Genomic DNA, 19,892 nt, shown 5'->3' with positions numbered 1-19,892 from the left:
GGGCACCTGGCTGGCTCAGTTGGTTAAGTGTCCAACTCTTGATTTTGGCTCAGGTTGTGATCCCAGGATCATGAGATGGAGCCCTGGGTCAGGCTCTGTGCTCAGTAGGGAGTCTGCACCCTGGGGACAGGGGGCATCTCTCCCTCCTTTGCCCCTCCACTCGCTCATGCTCTCTCTAAAATAAATAAATCTTAAAAAATAAACTTTTTCATGCATATAAGCAGGCAGATAACTGTAAAGACTGGGGAAAAACCTAGACTGGCTTAGAAAAAAAATAACAGATTTTGGACTTCACTGTATCCTTTCTATTTTTGAAGATTTTATTTCAGAGAGAGAGCACAAGGGGAAGAGCAGAGGGAGGAGAGGGAGATATTTTTTTTAAAACAATGGAAATATATCATATGCTACTATACTAACAAAATGGGGTTGGCATCTCCTTTGCCCCTCCGTGTGAACATTTGCTTCTAGTTCCTGTTTATCATTCACAGAAAATAAGACACCTCTTCATCCTCTGATATTTGGTCCACCCCTTGGAAAGCAAGCCCTTTTCCTAAACCTACTTGCCTTCCCCCAACCCTTTCCAATCTCCCCTCCTTAATCTCACCCCACAAATCTGTGCATCTTATTCTAGCCCTGCAACCAAGGGGTTCTAAAAATACTGGGGGTGTTTTGGGGCTGAATAATTCCTTGTTGCAATGAAAGCATCCTCTTCTTTGTCCCCTGAGGCAGGGGATGGGGAGGAGGCAGGGGTGAATGCTGGTTGAGAACCCCTGGTATAGTTCCCATCTTCCTAGAATTAGAGGCAGAAAGCTCCCTAAGGAACAGATCCAAACTTAACTCCTCTTCATGATTCCGTTCAACAAGTTAACCCACATACATTGCTTGGGGATTGTTCAGGCCAAGACAAGCATGCCATTGGGTTCTGGGCACATAAGGGACAACTGGACAGGTTAGTCATACGAGATCTGGCACAGCCTCAGCCACCAGCAACCTCCCAGCCTCATGCCCTGGCAAGGCCCCAGAACCTTGACCCACCTTACCCAGAGAGCCTCCCAGGACCCTGGGCACCTCCCCTCCGGCTCCGAGGCTCCTTTCCCACATGCTGTCTCAGCACCCTTTAAATAGTGAGACACACCCTCTATCCTCCCCAACCAGATCTCTGACCCTTCCCTTGACAAATCCACTCAATGTGAAAAATGAATGGAAATTGTAGCGAAATGGAATGCAGAGATAGAAGAGGACCCGGAGGTTCTGGGTGGGCTGGGAGGAGCTCGAGGGTGTCAGAGCCAGGCGGGAAGCTAGAGGAGCCCACATGGGGTAGAGCAGAGGGAACAGTATGGCCACAAACTTTAGGTGGATGCAGGCTTGCTGGCTTACAGGATGGCACTGTCCAGGCAAATGGGCACTAGCTTATCGCATGATTGCATTTCCGTGAGATGTCCGGGAAAGGCAAATCTGAAAAGAGTTGGGTGGGTGCTTGAGATTGGCAGCAGGGGTCCCAACCGTAAAGGAGCTGCAGGTGATGAAAAATTAAGAGTGCCTCATGGCCATGTTTGCACAACTCTGTGGACTTCATAAAAATTTGAGTTGCAGGGTGAGTGAATTTAGGGGGGGGGTGTCAAGTAGACCTTGATACTGCCGTCTAAAGCAAAGAGGGATATCCTGATCGGAGAGAGAAATACAAGTTAAACTAAGTGTGATGTTTTTGACCTAATTCTTGGCCAAAAACAAAAATTGTTTTGAATATTAGTAAGTCACACAGTTGACATTGATGGGAGGAAACTGTAACCAACAGCGAGGGGATTTCCTTGAGTACCTCGCTCAGCCTCGGGATCTCACCTGGGAAATACAGGGTTCTGGGTTCAACTTCTACCGTGTCAGCCCTACAAGTGCCTGACAAATCTTTAATCCGTCAGATCTCTGGCTTCCTGGTGTGTGAGGTGGGAAGAACAGGACTTACACAGCTAGGGCACATGCTGTCTCAATACGTGTTCGATACTTTTGTTGCTGTTTCTGAAACAGTTTCATCAGGCTCCATGTGTGTTTTAACCACTTGACTGAGGTGTGGTTGTGATTCAGTATGTACGACTTGATGAGTTTGGGAGCAGTTTATGCCACGAGTGTGTCTACCCCCCAATTTCATCCTCGCTGTGTATCGTGCGTGTGTGTGATCACAACACTGGACAGAAGAGGTGCGCCGGTGGTGAGGTTTTCAGTGCGCGGCCTGCTGCTAGTTGCCGTTGTCACCATGCTGCAGGCTCTAGAACTTCTCGCCCCCCAGGGGAGGCCCTGGCACCAGGACCCCCACCCCTGCACTCTGCTTCCCGGTCTGATGGCCTCACTGTCCTGTGAGATTCCTGACACGGCGGGATGATATGGCCTTGGTCCTTCTGTGTCCGGCTTATCTCACTTAGCACAGTGACCTCCAGGTCCGTGCTTTTCGGGAGTGGTGGCGTGTCCTTGATTTTAAGGCTGAACAGTGTTCCGTCCTGTTCCTTTTCATGGGAAGCGTGCACCGTGTTTAAGAGAAAGAGGCAACAGTGGCGCTCTGAGGCTCAGCCCTGTCCTGGCCGCTAGCCCACAGCATGCTCTGTCCATGGCTTCCCTCTCCCCATTACAGGAAATAAAAGTAAACGTCTCTTTGAGTCAAAGGTAGGATTGAAAACACACAAACACACATTTGAGCTCCAGAAAAGAGAGAGAGATAGAGAGGTCAGAGACCCAAAGAGGGGGAAAACGGTGCTGGGGACTTCATCTTGGGAACCCTCTCAGGATGGGGGAGTCAAGGATCTCTGAGACTCAGACTGGATTCCCCAAAATCCTGACTTTCCCACCACAGCACTGTGTGAACTGAGCCGATGACCTTCAGTCTCTGAGTTGCAGAAATAAACAAAGACCACCCAAACTAGCACAGGCAAAGGAGGGGCAGTGTTTTGCGGTGGGGATTGGTTGGGGGGGGGGGGTCAAGCCTCAGGCTGTTGGCACGGGAAGCCTGGAGGCAGGCTAGCCAGGAGTGAGACGCCTGCGTAATCTGCTGGGGATCCAGTGTGGCTCTCTCTGGGTAAGCCTAAATTGAAAGCAGGGACAGGTGTTAGGGAAACTATCAGTTATTAACTCCTGGTCATTTGGGGCCAACTGCTAGAGGAGTTATTGTTGGGCTTCCCACACTGGTTCCTAGAAATAGTGGTCTGACTTGTAGAGAGCAGGCTGGTTTTCTGGGCCCGCCACTGTAAGTCACAGGTCAGAGTTGTGTTCTATAATATGGTTGGGACACCCTCCATATGTATATCTACAAAGACACTAGATACAGCCTTATTCTTACAGGCATGATAGATACAATGACCCTCTGGAGGTTGTGAACATCTGAGGGATCTGATGGGATCACCTTATACCTTAAACATACACATTGTTACATCTCAGTTGTATCTCAACAAAGCTGGAGAAACATTTACAACACATTTCCTTCTGAAAAGTTCCATGTGCCCCACTGTGATCAGTGCCCTCACCTGCCTACAGTCCTTAGCAAATGCCGTTCTGTTATGTGTCCCCCTGGTTTTGTATAATGGACTAAGTCTTGAAGGGAGGATCGTGCTTAGGAGAGAATAATGTGGTAGGTCAGTGGGGAGAGGAGCCAAGTCAGAGGGAAAGAACGGGACACTTTTAGGCAGAGATCTGAAGGGTAGGGAGGAGTTTGCCAAATTAAAAGAGAAGCAGGGCTCGGGAGGGTGGATGGGGAGATCCTACCATCACCCTTGCTTTCGAAAAGGTAAACTGTGCAAAAGAAAACACACCATGCACACGCGTGTTCATAACAGCATCATTCACAACAGCCCAGAGCTGGAAGCAGCCCAGAGGCTCCTCCACAGGTGCGAGGGTGAGTGGGATATGGTCTGTCCGAACGGTGGGATGTTACTTAGCCATAAGAGGGAATGAAGGTCTGACGTGTGGCGCAAGTGGATGGGCTGCGAGAACATCTCGCTGAATGAGAGAAGACCAGACAGGATGGGGCACGATGAGCAGATACGTCTTGAGTATCACTAGGCTCTGCATTCGTGCAAATTGCCGCGAACCCCCTCCTCCATCTGCCATACACGGATGGTAAATTTATCGGGCGGTCTGAAAACCTTTCTTTGTTCCCCTCCACACAGTGGCCTCAGAGGTAACTACTGCAAGTTTCAATGCCTGGATGCCTCCCATGGAGGGATGCTTCGTGGTACAAGACTCAGGACGGTATTGTCCCACTGAGTCCTGTGGTCGAGGAGAGCCTGCTTGGTCACGTGGTTCTGGCCACCAGGAATTCCAGGTAACTCTTTACTTGTGAATTCGTGGTTGACTCCCATTTTCCAGATGTTTATTCTCCAGGATTTCCTGCACGGGAAGTTCTCAAATTCGTGACGACGAAAATCTGCAGGCTTGCTAGGAGAAGCTGCTGCTCCCGCCTACAGAATTTCTGGTACAGTAGGTCTGGGTTGGGTCCTAAAATGAGAATGTTATCCTTGGGGCACCTGAGCCCCACTGTCAGTGTAAACGTCTAGACTGCACACTCAGATGGTTGGGTCCCCTAGCACCTGGGTTGTCCAGGGGGTTCTGTATACAAAAGAACAGACTAGAGGCCGGCATAGAAATAATCCTCCAATGCCCAGGACCTTGTAGATTGAAAGCAAGCTCAGAAAAAAGTCCCTGTGCTCGGGCATCAGGTCTGTTTTGTGAAGAGCGTCCTTGAAATGCATGTAGCCTCGTTGAACCCTGAGACCCCTAAAAGACATCTTCCCATTTGAAAATCTCCCCCCCCCCAGAGAGGACATAAGAGACTAGCATATAATTTTAAAATGGGAATTAATTTAAGTTCAGTTATTTAAGTAGGGCACCTCAAGTTGTCCTTCCTGGGACTCAACCCCAGCTATGACTCCAAGCTGGACAGCACCTTCTGTATGTCTGAAAGGAAAGCACCCCCAAGGCTGGGCCTTCACAGTCCAAGGCGAGCTGTCCAGGGGGCCGGGTTGTTGTGAGTGCTGGTGAACTTCCTGGAGACAGGGTCCCGGGTCTGCGTAGCCCTTGTTCTCAGTCAATGACCTTCATCCCTCGACCTTGACCTTGACATCTCTTCCATACCCATCCTCACAGCACCGTGAAGGTACCATGAGCAAACTGCCTAGGAACCCCCAACTCGAAAGGTCTTCAGTGTTGTGTTCACTCCCACATAGCTGGCTTTTGCAGATTTATTGATCTCGCAGGTAATTTCTTTGTGGTTGGAGAACATGCTTTTGTATTTCTCTTGTTTTCGACCTATGGGATTTATGGTCTCGCTCGGAGAATGTTCTGTGTGTACTTGAACCTCTACTCATAACCATCCCAGACTCCATCCCGGGTGCTCCTACCTGAAGATGACAGATTACGTACCACATCACCACTAACCTCTGTTTCCACACAGCTCCTGTGCAAGGCAGCCTGGTTCTTAGACACAAGCCGTGGGTGTCTAACAGACATTGCTTTTTCTTTCTAGGGATAAAAATAAGTAGGGTTTGGGTGCCTGGGTGGGTCAGTTGGTTAAGCATCTGCTGGGCGCAGGTCATGATCTCAGGGTCCTGGGAACCAGCCGTGCATCAACATCCACATTGGGCTCTTTGCTCAGCAGGGAGCCTGCTTCCCCCTCTCTCTCTGCCTGCCTCTCTGCCTACTTGTGATATCTCTCTCTCTCTCTGTGTCAAATAAATAAATAAAATCTTTAATAATAATAATATCAGGGGCACATGGGTGGCTCAGTTGGTTAAGTGACTGCCTTCAGCTCAGGTCATGATTCTGGAGTCCCAGGATCAAGTCCCACATGGGGCCCCAGCTCCACGGGGAGTCTGCTTCACACTCTGACCTTCTCCCCTCTCATGCTCTCTCTCAAATAAATAAATCTTTTTTAAAAATAAAATAATAATAATAATACCAAAATTATAATAGAAGCTTCTGAGAATTAAAAAACAAAACAAAGAACGGTGATCTGTTTTGCAAAAGAGAAGAATGGGACATTTTGGTTTTGTCCGGAGCAGTTTTTCTAAGGAAATCGCATTGCGTTTGGGTTTAAGGGACGCGCAGAGGTTGGCTGGGTGATGGGCTAGAAAACCATTGCAGGCAGAGGTCCTGGGAACCAGCCGAATACTTAGGCTGACAGCCCTCGGTCAGAAAAGAAGTGAAGGCCAGCGAGCGTGGCTGAGCCACGAGAGGAGGGAGACGGAGAGCAAGTAATGACGTTCAAGAAACGAACAGGGACAAGGTTACTGAGGTCTAACCTGCAGCAGGGATAGAATGTGGCTTTCCAAGGACGCTGAGGACCAGTCAGGTCTTTCTGGCTGGTTTCATGTCAGGGTAATTATTTGCGTTTGGAGAGGAACATTCTGGTCCAGCTCGAGCGCGTATCCCTGGGAGGCCTGCTTAGATGTAGGGCGAGCGCAGCGCCCTGATTGGTCAGCAGGTGACCGAGCCGCCCAGCTGGAGGCCGCGAGGGTGGGGAGGGGTTGGCGGGATGTGGGGCGTCGGGGAGGTGGCTCACCGGCACTGCGCATTTGAACTCGTCCCCCACAACCCCCGCCAGAGCGGTAGGGGAGATGGGAGTGCTCCACAGCCGGCGGGAAGTGTACGAAGATCGGTAAACCCAAAGTGCCCTGCGTGCGGAATCCTGTGAACGTTTGGCGAGCCCGGTGCGCTTTCCCACGGAGGCCACCAGGGGGCGCGCCGGGACCGGCCACCCGGCAAACGGAGGCGCCGAGGCCGCCAGCACTTCCTTCTTCGGCCAGTAGGGGGAGAACACGAGCCAGGCCAGACTCGCCCCGCGGTGTAGGAGCGGTCCGGAGTTCAAGACCCACTGCCCCGCAGGCCCGCCGAGGACGCCCTACCTCTCTGCATTTTATTTTACTTTTTTATATATTTTTAAAGATTTTATTTATGTATTTGACAGAGATCACAAGTAGGCAGAGAGGCAGGCAGAGAGAGAGAGAAGCAGGTTCCCTGCGGATCTCGATTCCGGAACCTGAGACCATGACCTGAACCAAAGGCAGAATCTTTAACCCACTGAGCCGCCCAGGCGCCCCCGCTATGCACTTTATAGAATGAGCCACTCAAACACTGCTCGGCTGTGGTCAAATGTTAGTCCCGTGCCCTGGCCCCCGGGTGGCCACGTGACCTCCGGTCCCCAAGCTCATGCCCTTAGGAGGCAGAGTGGCCCCCCAGGAAGACAAAGCCCAAAGTGTTCCTGAAAATAATTTGGGAAACCAACGATCACTCCGGTTTCATTTGTTTTTTCTTCTGTGTTCTTCCCTGGAGCTGTGACTCTCCAAAAAGGAGAGGAGACAAAGTAGGATCCAGCATTTCCCCAGTCCTTTTTCTTGTTGTCTACGTTTTGATAAATAAAAGAATGCATTTAATTAAATGTATGTGGTTCCACGTTTTCACAGGGGTTTGTAGAAGATGAAAATTGACAGGTGTCTCTCCCACCCACCCTCCATTTTTTTGCTCTCAGTCATCCCACTTCCCATATAAATGCTCCCCTGTGAGCCCCGGTGTCCCCTGCTGCTCCCATCTTGAACAGGATTTTCTCCCATTACTATATGCCTTAGCCTACACATTAAAAAAAAAAAAAAAAAAAAGGGACGCCTGGGTGGCTCAGTTGGTTAAGCAGCTGCCTTCGGCTCAGGTCATGATCCCAGCGTCCTGGGATCGAGTTCCACATCGGGCTCATTGCTCCGCAGGGAGCCTGCTTCTCCCTCCGACTCTGCCTTCCACTCTGTCTGCCTGTGCTCGCTCTACTCTCTCTCTCTTACAAATAAATAATCTCTCTCTCTTACAAATAAATAAATAAAATCTTAAAAAAAAAAAATGAGGGGTTAAGCGTCTGCCTTTAACTCAGGTCATGGTCCCAGAGTCCTGGGATGGAGCCCCGCATGGAGCTCCTGGCTCATCAGGGAGTTTGCTTCTCCTTCTGCCCCGCCCCCAGCTTGTTCTCTCTCTCTTTCTTTCTCTCTCAAATAAATAAATAAAATCTTTAAAAAAAAATTTTTTTTTAATTCAGCAGTGTCCTGCAGAACTTTCCAAATCTGAGCTTCCTTCCTTTTTTTGCGTACCAGGTACATACCATTCCAGTATGTGCGTACGTATCATCCTTTTTATGTAGTCCCTCACTGACAGATTGTTACTAAGTTTTTTTTAAAGATTTTATGTATTTATTTTTTATTTGACAGATCACAAGTAGGCAGAGCAGCAGGCAGAAGTGGGAGAAGCAGGCTCCCCACCGAGCAGAAAGCCCGATTTGGGGCTCGATTTCAGGATCCTGAGATCATGACCTGAGCTGAAGGCAGAGAGCCAACCCACTGAGCCACCCAGGCGCCCCAAGATTTTTTTTTAAAGTTTATTATTTTAAGATTTTATTTATGTATTTGAAAGAGAGAGAGATCACAAGCAGGCAGAGAGGCAGGCAGAGAGAGAGGAGGAAGCAGACTCTCTGCTGAGCAGAGAGCCCGATGCAGGGCTCGATCCCAGGACCAGAAATCATGACCTGAGCCGAAGGCAGAGGCTTTAACCCACTGAGCCATCCAGGCGCCCCGATTTTTTTTTTTAAAGAGTTTATTTATGTTTGGTCAGAGAAAGAAAGAGCACAGGCAGGCAGTGGCAGGCAGAGGCAGAGGGAGAAGCAGGCTCCCAGCCAAGCCAGGAGCCGGAAGTGGGACTCCATCCTAAGACTCTGGGATCATGACCTGAGCCCAAGGCAGCCACTTAACGGACTGAGCCACCCAGGAGTCCTGCTAAGATTTTATTTTTTTTTTTAAGTCATCTCTGCACCCAGCGTGGGGCTTGAACTCACAACCCCAAGATCAAGAGTTGCATGTTCCACCATGGGAGCCCGCCAGGTGCCTTGACAGATGGTTTCTCCTATTAATTCTGTGCCTGTGCTGTTACACCTGCAGGCGAAGCAGCAAGAAGTGAGAGGAGGGCAAATGTTTTCCTCAGTTTAATGGCCAGCTGGTCCCCACAGGGTCCTGCCTTCTGTGTGTGTATGTGCGCGTGCGCTACCAGTGTCTGAGTTGTTCTGTTTCTTCACTGCTTTTCCAGCAAAATGAGTTCAGTTCCACAGACTGTTTGTTCATATCCTTTGCCCGCTGGGGACAGAGAATGCCAAGTGTTTGACCATCTGTTCTGGGGGGCCGTCATTCCTGTTCGGGGGACGCTGATCTGAAAGCCAGATACCTCCTTATCTCACACCACATCTCACGCCACACCTCCCGGCCCTCACGGTCACACCGTGAAGTCACCATCTTCAGGCTCCCCTTTCAGGACTTGCACAAAATGAAGCTGAGCAGTGGGGACGGCTTCTCTGGGTGGCCGGCTTGGCATCTTGTCTGACTTGTAGTAACTTCTTGATGACTATTATTCCTTAGAAGTGTGGCATTTTTCTAGTAACACGGATTACATTATCACTGCTGCTTTTATCACCATGTATTATAAACATCCCTGTTATTTCTGATTCCAGACTCCCGGGCCTTGGAGGAAACTTCAGCCAACCCTTCCCTACCCTGCCCACCTTCTCCGCCCGAGGAGAGTCCCCAGGAAGACACTCCCAGCCTTTGGCTCTGAGTGGGGACCAGACGGGGACGGAGGTTTTCCTGCACTTTCTGGACTACAGCTGAGGTGCTGTACCATTGATCGAGAACGGCAGGAAGCCTCCATGCTCCATGACCTTGAGCAAATGGCTTGACCTCTTTGGGTCATGCCTTCCTCATGGGGTGAGGGAGAGAGAAATGCAGGAAAGACTGTGCCTCGGGCGCTCGGCATGCAGAGTTGCAAACACGGCCCACGCAGTAAATGGAGCCTTCATGACTGAGCCACCCAGCAGGGTCCTTGTGGCTGGTGGCTTTTCCCTGGGTTCTGCTGTATTGAAGCTCCTTGACTCGCTCATCAGTCCATCCATCCATCCATCCATCCATCTGTCCACTTCCAGTCAGCTTTCTGCCGACCAGCACCAATGCTAAATGACACCAGGGATGTGTCCGAGACCCTCCCCGGTTGAGGAGAAGGCAGCCACAGCCCACGGGGGCCCGAGCAGTGGAGTATTTGGCAAGTCACAAATGACATTTCCGAACGCAAGTCCTCACCCCAAGAGGGCCTGTCGTTGCAGATGTGCATCTTTCTGGGGGCTGCTTTCTCGTCTCCAGCAGCCTCGGCCCTGTGCTCACCCAGATGTGCTCGCTGGTCCCTGACGGGAGGTGGCAGCTGGGACCTCACCCCCTCCCTGCCGCCATCTCTGTGAGCCCATCTGCAAAATGGGGACAGCGACCAACCGTCTAAATGACAACATTGTTTGTAGAATTCCAGCTGACCCACAATTAAAAAAAAAAATAAAATAAAAGCCAACTGTAGGATAATATTCATAAGTGACTCATCAGATGGCGATCACAGACGCAACTGTGCTGGAAAGACACCGGGCATTCCTTCAGGGCTGACCTCTGCTCTCATGGGGCTGCTTGTTTCCGAGACCAGGTTCCTGTTGGAGGCTGCAGCCCTGCTCGAGGGCCTCACGACTCGTCTCGGAGGGTCCTAACCCCCCAGAACTCTCATCCATCGCCATCCGCCTTGTCATGTTTCCTTGTGATGAGAACTTTGATATCCAGCGGAGTGTGTGTAACCACAGTCCCCGTGCTGTACATGACATCCCCATGACGGACTTTGTCCTCGTTAGCCCCTTTGCCCCTCCCCCACCGCAGCCTCAGATCTGCTGCTTGTATTGAGGAGTTTGGGTTGTTTCTATTTTTAACTTTTTTTTTTTTTTTTTTTTTTTTAAGATTCCGCATGTAAGTGAGACCATATGGTATTTGCCTTTCTGTGTCGAACTTATTTTACTTAGCACACTGCCCTCTGAGAAACACCCCGGTCTTCCTGAACCGCTCTTCATCCCGTGTGTGCAAGTGCTAGCCGACCGGCCGTCCGCCTGCGCACACCTTGGTGCCCGTCTCACCGGGATCGGAGGCTGGGACACACGTGGAGCCCCGAGCTGCCATCGGGATTATTTTATCTTTGCCCCAAACATCAGAGCTAGAGAAGATGCAGAGAGAAATCTTAGATGAACCTCCCGCAGGGGGTGGGTGCTACGACAGGGACAGCTGCCCTCAGCCTCCCTCTGGGGGATTTTCCGGCAAAGTCGCCTGCCCGGATGGACTCGTTAGCCCGGATGGACTCGTCTGCCCATTTCCCTTAGCATCAAAAAGCCCCCCCAAAGAATCTCCAGCGTCTCCCAGCAAAGCCCTAACGACCTTCCTTTTGTTACGCTGATACACATCAACATTTCTTCTGGCCCTTCCTGCAGTTTGCCGGGAGGTCCCGCATCCACGTGTAAATAAACCTGTCTTTCTCCTGTTAATCTGGCCATTGTCAGTTAATTTCCAGGCCCCCCGCACGCTGGACTTGGGCTGGAAGAGGAAAGTTTTCCCTCCCAAAGTTTTCTAAGGAACACCTTAGAAAACCGAGGGGGGGGCGGGGAATCCCAAACCAACCCCCCCCCCCCCCCCGCAAATGCCTCAGTTCCCACCCTTTTACGGTTCTGAGCTCTGGACCGCAGCTCCCAGCTAGGAAAGAATTCCATCTCCCCTCCTTACTGTGGGACCTGGAAAGCGGCAGGTGTCGAGGGACACTGGTTGAATGACTGAGATTCGCAGGAATCATGAAGAGGGAGCTCTGGAACCTTAAACACAGTCCTTGCCTGGCAAATCCTCAAGGGGCAGAAATCTGCCCCACCTCAGTCCTCTCGGGGGTTCTGCAGTAATCCGAAAGGAGCTCCCTGTGGGGAACAGACCCGATCCCTGACCCATGTCACTTAAAAAAAACAAAAACCAAAAAAACACCACTATTTTTGCAACAAGGCCATCAGAAGCAACTCTCGGAATGAATGCACCAGCCCCTGAAATCTCTTTTTGCAAAAGCAGCAAATCGTGTGGTTCATGCCAGGGCGTCTCTTCCTATTTCCCAGACTGCCATCAAACCCGCCCTTCCTCCCGGCTGGCTCCCCTCAGCCCTGTCCCTCCAGGTCTGCACGTCTGACTGTGTCCATGCCAGCTGCTTTGCACCTCCCTGCCCAGCCAGACATCCGGCGAGGACGCAGGTGTGCGTCTCCGCTGTCCTGCACGGGACACAAGGTTCAGGAGTCCATGGACCCTGACAGGCTACCGTGCTTGAGGACAGCTGTAAGCTTTAGGACACACGAACACGGGGCACCCAGTAAAACGTGCTCCACACTCCTTGGATCATCTGGGATCTAAAAACTCAACAGCGGGGTCACCTGGCTGGTTAAGTCAGTTGAGCGGGTGACTCTTGGGGCTGTGAGCATGAGCCCCATGTTGGGCCTACAGCTTTAAAAAAATGGTAAGAAAGAGTGTATTGAAGACAAATGACTAGGGATTGTTAGGAAGAGGAAATAATTCCAATAATTGTCTCGGACCCTACTAGGGTCTGGGCTGAGACCTCCCCCAGCCGGGCCCCCCCTTTTTATTATGTGGCCCCCCCATAATAAAAAGATGAGCAGGGACAAATTTGATTGTGCACAGATGTACGCGTGAGAGGCTCCCAAAGATGTTAAAGACTGTAAGGTGACCAGAGCAGGAAGGTTCTAGACCTTTTAGAAAAAAGTCGTGAAGAATTGATAAAAAAGAAAGGGGTTTGGCCCTCGGGTAGTCCACAGGAGTGGTTTACACAGCCCCCTTGGCCTGGACCCCCTCTCTGGTGAGGAAGGTGGCTGTCTACCTTCTGGCTGCTGGGAGGCATCTTTCACGTGAGAAATTTATATCCTGTTTTCAAGGACAGAGGAAGGTCAAAATGGCCTCCTTGCCCCTGTGGTCGCTCATGTCCCTTAAGAAGCATGCTGAAGTGGCCAGTTTTAGGGTGCTGCGTTCCGAACCCCTGCAGAGTCATGATGATGGCAGGAGTGGGGAGAAAATACCGGGCTCAACTCCATAAGGAAGGCAGGGAGGGAGGTACAGACAAGGTGCAGGGGAAAGGGTCCCTGGCTGGGAAATTGCAGAGGGGGGCCATGGGAAGGGCGATCCTACTGGACTGGCCTCGGGCTTCTCCAGGAGGGTCAGCGAGGACATCAAAGGTGGAGGATGAGAAGCTTGATCAGATATCAAGGGTGTGAGGAGGTGACAGCAGGATTCCTTGTTAAGACCTGCAGGGCAGGCCCTAGACAGGTCGGGGCCAAGGTCAAGGCCTAGTTAGGGATGGGGAGCCCAACCACAGTTTGGTCACGGAGAGCGTCTGGGTCAGGATGTCCCCTTGGAGCGTGATGAAAAAGGCATACACATCCCTGCTCTTTCTCCGGAATCCCACAGTCCCAGGCTAATAGGACCAAAAAATGAGACAAAGCCCAACGGAAGCCCTTTCTACAAAGTCTGACAGGATGCCCCAAGCCAGCCGTTGCCACTGGAGATACATTAAGTCTGAGGAGTGCTGGTGAAGATGGAGCATGTGGTCTTCTGGGTGGGAGCCAGGGCTCCTAAGGAGACTGAAAGAACTGCGGCCTGTGGGCAGTAACATTGGTAATACTGGCTCTGGAACTGGAACAAATACCAACCCATTTATAGTAGGAGAACTGGGCCTACAGGGTACCATGGGAACTCTGTTATCCTCCCAGGTTTTCTATAAATCTAAACTTGTTCTAAAATTTAAAGTTTTGTTAAAAAAAAAAAAGTCTGAGGACCAGTCTGGCTCGGTTGGTGGAATGTGAGACTTGATCGTTGTGAGTTCAAGCCCCAGGCTGGGTGTATGGATTACGTAAAGATAAAATCTTTAAATTTAAAAAAAAAAAAAAAAAAAGGTCTCTGGCTTGGCAAACTCCTAGAAATCCAGCGACTGGACTGGGAGCTTGTTCTATTCCCCACCCCCAACATCCCAGCCCCCCAACCCCCAGGGCTTAGTAAACAGAACTGTATTTGCCACTATTAACTGATGCATGCCTACCCTTTGTGTTCCCTGGTATTCAAAATATTCCCTAAAACAGCCTTCAAGTCTCATTCTTTGCAAAGGAGAAAGGTCTGCCGGTCTGCTAAAGCCGGTGGAAGGAGGAATTCCTGCCTTTGATTCCCAGTCCTGTTTAGATCACCCCTGCCCCAACACCATCACTCTTGGCCATCCATGGATTCCTGCGGCCCCACAGATAGGACTTTGGGGGTGAGGAGATGGATGGTCACAAACGGTGCTTAAGGCTCAACACCCACTTTGCTTCCAGCCCAAGATCTGGGATCATTTCCTCCTTTGTGATTTGTGCATTTTGAACATAAAATTCTGTCCCTGACCAGACTGTAGCCAGGCTCCCCGGACCTCGACTTTGGCCTTCGACCTTTGAGGCCTGCCCAGCCCAATCTTGATAAAGAATCCTCCTGTCACCCCACCCTTGGTATCTCAGGATCCTCGGTATCTGATGCAGTTCCCATCCCGGCTCTTAGATATCCCCATCCTCTGCAAAAAGCTTGAGGCCAGGTTGGGAGGAGCCCCATACCAGAGGTGTCCCTCTTACTAATTTCCACCCACTTGCCCCCTCCCTCAGCTCTTCGGCTGCAAATCCTCTTTTCCCCCTGTTGCCGTGCTCCTTGAGCTCAATCCGTGCACCCACTGAGAGTCTGGACCCTAAAGGATTTCAGGACTTAACGTGACACCCCAAAACTATACCACTCTGCTCTGATAGATTGGCTCTTTGGAGTGAAAGACATCTGAAACACAGCCAATCCACAAAAAGCACTCCTTTTTTTTTTTTTTTTTTTTTTTTCTGAAAAGCAAGAGATGGAATTTCCAGATTAACCCTGCAAAGAAAAGCCATACTGTTGTCTCTGGGGAGAAGTGGGACTGGCCCTACTTCATGGATGGGGATGTGGAGGCTGAAGGTCCCACAGGTGGTCAGTGCCAGAGCCCGGGTTTTTTGTTTTTTAAGATTATTTATGGGGCACCTAGGGGGCTCAGTGGGTTAAAGCCTCTGCCTTTGGCTCAGGTCATGATCTCAGGGTCCTGGCATTGAGCCCCGCATCGGGCTCTCTAATCGGCAGGGAGCCTGCCTCCCCCACTCTCTCTCTCTGCCTCTCTGCCTGCTTGTGATCTCTGTCTGTCAAATAAATAAATAAAATCTTTTAAAAAAAAGATTATTTATTTGAGAGAGAGAGAAAAAAAGCACAAGCAGGCAGAGCAGCAGGCAGAGGGAGAGGGAGAAGCAGGCTCTCCCCTGAGCAGGGACTCAGGGCTCCATCCCGGGACCCTGGAACTATGACCTGAGCCGAAGGCAGATGCTTCACTGACTGAGCCACCCAGGTTCCCACAAATAGCTATTTTCTGACGACATTTTGGTTGTCGGGCAAAAAAGGCAACAAAGCAGTCACGGAGAAGAGCCAGACACAGAAGGAAAGTGTGTGTATTCATTCTTTTACAGCTGGGAGAACATTGCAGACCATTGCTGACCGAGCAATGATCGGAGCATCTGGGCAGAGCTGCACTGTTGTGGAAGATTTTTAGAAAGGAATGAGCAGGACAGCATGATCACCGGTCTGAGGGGGCCCCCCGGCCAGGGAGCATCTCTCTCTATAGTTCCAGGATTTTCTCTTCAGCTAAAGCATCTGGGAGACACAGAACAGGGAGCCCAATTTCCGGGTCTGGCCTTGTCAGCGGGTGCAGGCATAAAGGGTAGAGGTCAGTGTTTGGCCTTGTTTCGGGACAGGGGAATCGCCTGGGCATATGGAGAAGGGCAGCGATTTACAGAGTCTTTTCCCGGAACACGGAAGTGTCCGGAAGGGACTTCCTCACCAGGGCCGCTTTCAGGACACAGGAAAAGCCCAAGGCTGGCCAATAAAACCAAAAAATGGACACTTCATCTGAAGGTCATAAGGGTATTGAGGAGAAATCAAGCGGTATAAGGTGGCGGGATGGGGGTGGCAGGATGGAATCCTGAGGTCATGGACATTCTAAGGAGGGGTATTTTGGGGGCGGGAGAGGGAGAGGCTGTAGCGCAGTGAGTGAGCAGACCCCAGGAGGGTCTCTGCAACAGGATTGCCTAGAAGACCCCCAGACCACCTGCGGAATATCATCACCGGCTTCCTCAGATGAACACAGACATCTAGGGACCTTGAGTGACCCTGGAGGCCAGATCCCTGCTGACCCCAAGCTAAGGCCTTCTGGCTGATGTCCACGGAAGGCACTTGCTTCAGCCAACTCCCCCAAACCAGGGGGCAGGACCACCACGAACCCTCCCATTCTAGCACCATAAACCCCGATTTCCTACCAAGTCCACTACTCTAACCCTAACCCTACCTCCACCCTGGAGAATGCAACAGACTTAAAAGGCATGGGTCATGACTATTTTTTTTTTTAAGATTTTATTTATTTATTTGACAGACAGAGATCACAAGTAGGCAGAGAGGCAGACAGAGAGAGGGGAGGAAGCAGGCTCCCCCACTGAGCAGAGAGCCCGATTCGGGCCTTGCTGGGATCATGACCTGAGCCGAAGGCAGAGGCTTTAACCCACTGAGCCACCCAGGTGCCCCTCAATGACTGTGTTTTAACATCAGCGTTTTTCAGTTTGAGAGCAACCCTAGGGTCCGGGGAGGGGTTCCTGACATTACAAGTGCTGAGTTTCCTTCCCTAAGCCCTTAGACACATCTGGGAGAGACCGAAACTCACCCCCTTTCCTGGATTTCTTAACTGCACAAGGTACTGAAGGAGCAGGAAGCTGGCTGAGGACAAAGCAAAGGCTGGCGCCTTGCACCACCCCCCTTCACCCGCTCCCCTCCATATGTTTGTATCTGTCTATAAAAACCCTGCACCAACCCAGCTCTGGACCTCTCGGCGTTATCGGCAACGAGCGGCGCAGAGGTCCAGGTTCGAACCTGCAATAAACGACCCTTGCTGATTGGCTTTGACTCACGTCTCTGGTGGTCTTTTAAGGTGGGGGTAATACTCTATTGGCATTTCAGTACGCGAGCACCCTGAAGGAAATGGAGGTTATTGAGGTGAAAACCAGCACATAACTTGCAAAGATGCCTCAGAGGGGCTCCTGGCCAGCTCGGTCGGTGGGGCTGGACTCTCGATCTCGGGATCGTGAGTTTGAGCCCCACGGCCCCACAATGGGCATGGGGCTTACTTAAAAAAAAAAAAAAAACACCTCAGAAAATGTTCCACCCTAGGGCTGTTTCACTCAACGCCCACCCCACCCTGAGCACATCTTGTGAAGAATGCACATCTAAAATGTCTCTCAGGGGCGCCTGGGTGGCTCAGTGGGTTAAAGGCTCTGCCTTGGGCTCAGGTAATGGTCCCAGGGTCTTGGGATCGAGCCCCCCATCGGGCTCTCTGCCCAGTGGGGAGCCTGCTTCCTCCTCTCTCTGCCTGCCTCTCTGCCTACTTGTGATCTGTCTGTCAAATAAATAAATAAAAATCTTGAAAAAATAAAATGTCTCCTAAAGTCTTCTGCTAGCTTCTCAGCTAGTGTTCCCAAAAGTGAAGGTTTGCTTATACTTTCCAAAGGCAAAATGATCACAACACAGAACATTCACGAGGATTCCCCCAGTTTCCCAAGTGTTCCCCACACTTGACCTTTCCCCAACTGACAGATTCGCTGAGTAAATACTCTGAGCCTCTGTGGGACATACAACCCTGAAAAAAAAAAACAGGAGAACGTTCCACCTTTAGCAAGCTTGCCTTCTAGTCATGGAGACAGGGCTGTGAATAGCCAAGTGGAGTCATCAGACCTATTATGGCCTCAGTGTGGGGGAAAGCATCTGGGACTGCTCCTCTAGAAATCCCACGGGGAAGAAGCTTCCAGAAGGAGGCATGATTGGATTCCTGGTCTAGCACTGAGCCCTGGGGGTCACGTCCCGGCTCAGGGACTCTTCTGCATTTGCATAAGCTCCGTTCCCTGCCTCCCGGTTTCCATTCAGGTGTGACTTCCTAACGTGACCGCACATTTTGCTGGTCCACGATGTTTCTTGACCTCTCTCTTCCCCGCTCGAATGCAAACTCCCAGTGAGTCAGGACTCTGCTTCAGTGTTTCTTAGCCAGCACTTACCCTTGCCAGCCCCCACTAAGTCTCCCGCCATATTAAAGGATGTGTCTCAAGTCTTGGGAGGTGCTGGGCAGAGATAGGTCTCAGGGACACCCTCTGTGCTCTTCAGAAGGATCTAAGCTACTCAAGAAAGAATCCTTTCCCCACTTTTTCTTCCAAACCTCTTCCCAAAGCGGGACATTTAGATAAAATGGCGGGAAATAGGATTATCGACCCTCCCCACCCCCCGGGCTGTAGGTATCACTGGAGCCAGAGAATGTGGGATTAGAGGGAACAATACCTACCTAAAAGGATTTCAAAAAACTGTTGGGCTCCTTGCGGAAGAATCTATTCTCATTGGTATGGAAACCAGCCAGAGAGTGCGGAGTCCTGGGTGGGGAGGGTGTGCGTGTGGCGGGGAGGGGGAGGCTGTCTAGGGAGATTGTAATGACAACAAGGTCTAGTGACTTGCAAATGAAGATCTACCAATTCTGCAGGAGGAATTCCTGATTAGGGAAAACTCCTGGATGTCTTTCTAACCTCACGCTACGACCTCCACCTCAGGCTATCAAATCAAGTCTGTGGAATTTTTGACTCTTTCCATCAGGAATCCAAAAAAAAAAAAAACCAAAACCCAAAAATCTTTAGAATATTAATTTGAGACTTAAAGTCAAGATACCTGGAAACAAAGAAAGCGGAACACTGGGGGGAAAAATTACCAACAATGATATCGACTTGAGACTCAACAGATGTGTTAAATTGCCAAAATGCAAGGTTAGACCAAGTTTGGAACTGGCGAATCAGAGGAAGGCGTGAGGGGTGTGTTCTCTTCCCTGTCTCAGCATAAACATCACAAATCACTGGGAAAATATCAAATTGGGTCCTTTACTATCAATTTACTTAAAAGCATCTTTGCATCTTTAAAGTTCCTTAAATTCAATTGCATTGACCACATTTATTGCCCTGGGGGGTGTGGGGGGAGAATGCTTGCTGCACCTCTACCTTGTGTCAAATCCAAGACTGGTGTGGGGGTTGGGGGCAGGGGGAGGTGGGAGAGATGAATACGACAGAGAAGCCATCGCTCCCCAGGAGCTATGCATGAGAGGCAGGTAAAAAAACTGGGAAATAACCAGAGCTGGTTAAGTGCTTCATTAAAGCAACACACAGAACTCGTAAGCAGGAGCACATGGTCAAAAAGGCATACAGGACATTGTATTGTCTCTGCAGTGCCCACGGGAACCCCTAGACAGGCAACTTTCAGTATGAGGACGCTTATGGGGGTCAAGTGCGGGAGGAGAAAGCTGCTGCTGGCCCAGAAAGTCGCAAGGACCAGGTGCAGTGATGGGAGAGAGCTTGCTGAGTTTGGAGAAACGCCTGAAGGTCCAGGTGTCCAGGTGTGGTGGGAGGCAGGGGGAGAGGACCAGTCCAGATCTGAATCTGGAGCAGGAGCCCCGTCCAATGCACAGCTCTCGAGCAACTCAACAAGGGCCAAAGCAAGAATCTGGCACCTGGACTTCTAAACCTTACTTCTTTCTGGCCCTTGTTTTCCCGGGGAAATCGCTGCATCTCCGTGGTCGCATCCGTCAACTGTCCACAGCCTTTGGAGGGTTAACTTGGATTCCTAAATGACGTCAGAAATGCCCCCACTCTTAGAGCTGCCCTCAGACAAGTTTGGGATAACTTTTTAAATTATCCTAAAATTTAGGGGTGCCTGGTTAGCCCAGTTGGTAGAACAACCGGGTCTTGATCTTGGGTGTCAAAATTCAAGCCCCAGATTGGAGGAGGAGCCTACTTAAAAAAAATCCTAAATATTTTTTTAATTGAAAACATCTAACTTTAGAGGATTCATGAAATT

The sequence above is a fragment of the Mustela putorius genome, unplaced genomic scaffold (assembly GCF_011764305.1).
Source record: "Mustela putorius furo isolate JIRA1106 unplaced genomic scaffold, ASM1176430v1.1 tig00000196_pilon_pilon_pilon, whole genome shotgun sequence".
Classification (NCBI taxonomy): domain Eukaryota; kingdom Metazoa; phylum Chordata; class Mammalia; order Carnivora; family Mustelidae; genus Mustela; species Mustela putorius.
Note: the sequence above shows the minus strand (reverse complement) of the source record.